The sequence below is a fragment of the Aythya fuligula genome, chromosome 1, assembly GCF_009819795.1.
Source record: "Aythya fuligula isolate bAytFul2 chromosome 1, bAytFul2.pri, whole genome shotgun sequence".
NCBI lineage: Eukaryota > Metazoa > Chordata > Aves > Anseriformes > Anatidae > Aythya > Aythya fuligula.
The window spans coordinates 185,718,026-185,722,855 of record NC_045559.1 but is presented as its reverse complement, the minus strand read 5'-3'; positions in this window follow the sequence as shown (position 1 = coordinate 185,722,855).

Genomic DNA, 4,830 nt, shown 5'->3' with positions numbered 1-4,830 from the left:
GCTCCATCCAGAGATTTTAGAGAAAGAGTTGCCACCAAATGATTCTCATCTTGCTTTTCCTTCCCAATGGAGAAAGAACAAACTCACGTTGCCTTTAGCTTAATAAAAATATATTCCTGGGTTAGGGATGGGAAACGCTGTACACATCTCCTTACAGAGCACTGTGTTTGCTTTCAGCCCAGGAAACATGCTAAGTCCTATTTAGGACTGAATCACTGGTTCTCAAACTTTTATGCTCAGAATCTCACCCCCATTTGCACTTCTTGACTCATTTGTGAGCTTTCAACCCTGTCCTGTTTCCAGGATCATGAGTGGATGTGTGATCATGAACCCCCTTTTTGTTTTCCAAGGATACAGTAGCTTGAGAATAGACCAGCTGTCTGTGCACTGAATATCCCAAATCTTCCTGGCTTTGTCCATATTGATAAATACTGTGGAAAGTAGTATTTCAGGAGGTTAAATACAGCTGGAGATGGAACCTTAGCCTCACTGCCAAGCTGCTCTGGGTGACCACAGTGCTCAGGGCTGGTCCTTCTAGCTCTTCCAGAAGGTTTCTCTTGAGAAGTGCTCATTGAGAAAATCCAGACTGGAGGTGGGCAGTCACTCACACCTCAGTGTAAGTACCACTGGGGTTTGACTTCTGTCTGTCATGCAAAGGAAATGTGTGGAAGTCAGAGGACAAAAGAAGTCCCAGAGTGCCACCTCCTCATGCCCCATGTCTGTGCAGCCGTGTACCCTCGGTGAAGTCCGCTGTGAGAGGAGCTGTGAGAAGCACCCTTAGGTCTTCTTCTTTGTTGCCTTTAGGCTCAAGCACTCGGCCATGTCCCCCACTGAGCCCTTGCCCTGGCTGTCCCCTGGCAGAAGAAGAGGCAAGGATCTTTTGACCTACGTGGTCAAAATCTATAAAGCAAGGGTCATCCTACGCTTTGTCCCCATAATGGTCCCCTTCAATTAATCATGTTGGAGCCTGTGGTGTCTTAGCTTATATAATTACCCAAAGATACAACTGTAGGGCTGCACACTACCGAGCTTCTGTTCCTTTACAGCAGCCATGGAGTCCTGTTTTTGTTGGACCACTGTGCAATGAAGGCTTCATTCTCTCTGCAGTGCCGTTGTTCCCTCCCAAGTGACTCTTGTGTTTCCTTTCCCTTACTGCACTGCAGTGAGGCATTTGTTATGGGGAGCTAAAACAGAACTAATTCATTGTTTGCTAACAACTCCAGAGTCTGTGAGGCAGCTGCACGCTCACTCTATAAAATAAAGAATTCCCATCAAGTGTGGACCTGGCTCGGCCCTCTCTGGAGCCAGTAGGACTCCGCTTTGATGTGAATTAAGCCTCAGATGCTGAGGCTGATATCAACAAAGGCAAAACAGAAAAGCAAACAAATAAAAGGCAGCCCAGCTTTCAAAAGTATAGAATACACGGAAACACAGTTGGTTTAGGGCTGGGTATTAGGCATTCTGGTCAGTGGGGCTGGTCTTGGTGAAGCTCTTTTTCTGCTTGCATTCTAGTTTGCCCACATGAATCACTGAGGGTGTTTGCATCCATGGGCTGCATTGAAGTGATTGTTTTAATTAGCACACACTTGCTAGAAGCCAGTTTCTGCTGCAGAAGAGCCATAATATGGCTCATGAACAAGTGCTCATTCCCGATGTTTTCTGAAACTGTGGTAAATCTGTCACCATAACTGTGCTGAAAGCAGTATTGGGTAGGCAGTGACAAAGCCTGCCCAAGTTCCCGGTCTAATGCTGCCACTTGAAGTGCATGGCATAACTTTAAAGGCAAACAATAGCTTGGGGGTTATTTCCCAATCCTGGTAGTGCCAGCAGCTGTAATATACATTTCACCAATCTATCAGTTCCTCTTAGTTTGGATGGATGGCCACCGAGTTGGACATTGATCAGGCTCCTGGATGTCCCTAAATTCCAGATGAACGACATTTTTAGGTAGATGATGGATCTGGTGCTTCCCTGACATTGGAGGGTGATTGTACCAGTGCTGGTATATTGAACAGGCTAACAGGAGATGGTAGCAATCTTGTCAGCAATTGTTTTGAGTGATCTTGTCAAGCTGACCTACTTTGGGGAATGACATCCAGATATCCATGAAGCTTTCCATTATTTCATCAGACAATTCTGCTTGCAAAGTAAAACCATTGATTGTTTTAGATGACTTGGCTGGGTTCATTAACAGCCTGTGGTTTTTGGAGGGCCCTCTAATTTTTAAGGAATGTTCTGTGTTTGACAGCCTCTTCTGGGCTGCATCCTCCAGCCACTGCTCCTAGACCTGCATCGATTCACACACAGCACCTAAGGAGGTGACCCAGTGACTCCTGGACAAAGAACCTAGAAAGGTTTTGCTCTCAGCTCCCTGTTGCCTCTCTGCCTACATGAATTTTTTGCTGTAGCTAAGAGTAATTTGCAATAAATATCTGCTCAGGTATAAAACAATCACCTACCTCATAAAAGGTTTCCAGTTAAATTGCCCATGTTTGTGTGGGAGTGTTTTCTTTTCTGCTGGCAAAGAGTCCTTATAAGGAGTAATAACACTGAAGAATCTGTTAAAGAAAAATGTTTATCGAAGCTTTACTACTTCACAGGTTTTACTGTAGAATCATTTACGCAAAGCTGTGAGTCACAAGCTGAAGTTCAGTGTCTGAAATTGCTGGCAGAGTGAATGAATTTTGTGCATGACAAAGAGATTGGTAATCTGCATGCATTACAGTCAATTCATAATTGCTTTAAAATCACATGGCAAATGATTATAATTAGGACAGAAGCTGTTAAAATCAAGAACAAAAGGAGGCCAGAACCTGAAGCTATTTACTGCTATCTTTCTTCTCTCTGAAGGTTTACGAAAGACATCCCAACTCCTAAGCAGAAAACACAGTAAGAAATCACCAGTGACCCTTCCAAACACTTCGGTGTCAGGAAATTTGGCAGGAATGTCTCCAAAGTACGACATTTACTCGTGGTACATGTCACAGGGACCTGGGCACAAAGGCCTGAAATAGACAGGTCGTGACGGCAGTAATGCCATTGTCCTGCCTGGATGGCTGAGCCTACCTAGCAAATTGAAATGACCTCTGCCTGTGGCTGCTCTGCCTCCTCTGCGTCCAGGGCACTTGGTATCTGCCAGTACAGACCTTCCTTTAAGGGGTTTTCTCTGCAGGAGCAAGGAGGAGCGTTGTCTACACGTGATGGAACATCTCCATGGGTGAAAGACGCCTCGGGGAAGTACGTGTCGCTCCTGAAAGAGGTGGCCATCCATCAGCTGAGCGACTGGGACGAATGGAGCAGGACAGAAATCTTCAAAAGAGATATTGTGTCCAAGTGAGCTCCCCCACGGGGGTAAGGACCTTGCTGAAGATCGCCCTGCACAGGAGAAGGATGCTGGCTGCAGATTGCGTTGGCAAAAATGAGTCAAAGAGGTGAACTCACCCAGTTTGTGGCAGCTGGTACAGATCATTATTTAACTGAATCAGAGCAGAGCAAACGCTTCCTACCCCATAAATCCAGATGAGCTGATAAAAACCTTGATTTTATTATCGAGACATTAAATTTCATTTTCTTTTGAGATTTTTTTTTTTTTTTTGAGATTTTTTTTTTGTAGGGTCAACTCTTGTGCCAGCCTGTTTTCTCACCTTTTTAGCTATCCCGAACGGTGTTGTGCACTTTGTCACAGATGTGATTGGGCAATGTCAGCCAGGGATTGAGGCCACGAGATAAACCCTACCCAGGATCGCCCACCCTGCATTGGTCCATACAGTAAAAGAAGAGCCATCGCTTTGCATCTGGGAGATGAAAGGACTCAGGTTTCCTGACTTTTGTTCTGCTCTTCACCACAGCTTCTGACACAGAAGAAAAAGAAAAAAAAATTCCAAGACAGGACTACTATTTTCTTTTTGCAGGTGAGGCAGAAGTCACATCAACCATCAGTTGCTGCTGCCAGGAAGACACGAGGCTCCCAGCCAGCAGCCTGTTGAAGTCCCTCAAACAAAGGATTTTTCTGTCTTCCAGTGACCCCTGGGTGACACAGCAATCCCTCTTACCTGGTAGCCGGCAGCTCAAACACAAGTTGCTTTAGGGCCCCTCTAATTTATGCTAAAATGAGATTAATCTAGGTAAGAACCCTTGCCTTTCTTTCTGAGGCTCTGACAAGGAAGGTTTTCTCCAGGTGGCATATTTTGGATCACAGCAACTTTTAGCTCTCTGCAAGAGATGTGCTTCTGCCAAATTTCCCCTTCCCCCTGCCATGCACTCTGTGAAAAGGAGAATGGGAATTGCTAGTTTGTGCCTACATGAGGCAGAGGCCCTTTTCCTAGAATTAAGAATAGTCAGATGTTTTGGAGAAGAATTCAATAACCTTCCTGAATAGCAGAAGGAAACATCCATCAGGGCTCAGAGGCATCACAGAATCACAGAATATCCTGAGTTGGAAGGGACCCATAAGAATCGTGGAGTCCAGCTCCTGGCTCCACACAGGACCACCCAAAAACCAAACCATGTGTCTGAGAGATGTGTCCAAACACTTCTTGAACTCCAGCAGGCTTGAGGCCGTGACCACTGCCCTGGGGAGCCTGTCCTAGTGCGTGACCACCCTCCGGGTGCAGAACCTTTCCTGAATATCCAGCCTGAACCTCCCCTGCTGCAGCTTCATGTAGTTATTTAATACAAACAATCAAGCATGCTGTCATGATTTGTAGCCCAGATTTAGCTTCCCTGCCAGCCACACAAGAACTAGAAAAAAGAAACTCCAGTACAATCAGTGCGTTTTCATTAGTAACAAATCCAGACAATGAAGGATACAGCCTGATGCTCTTTCAAGAC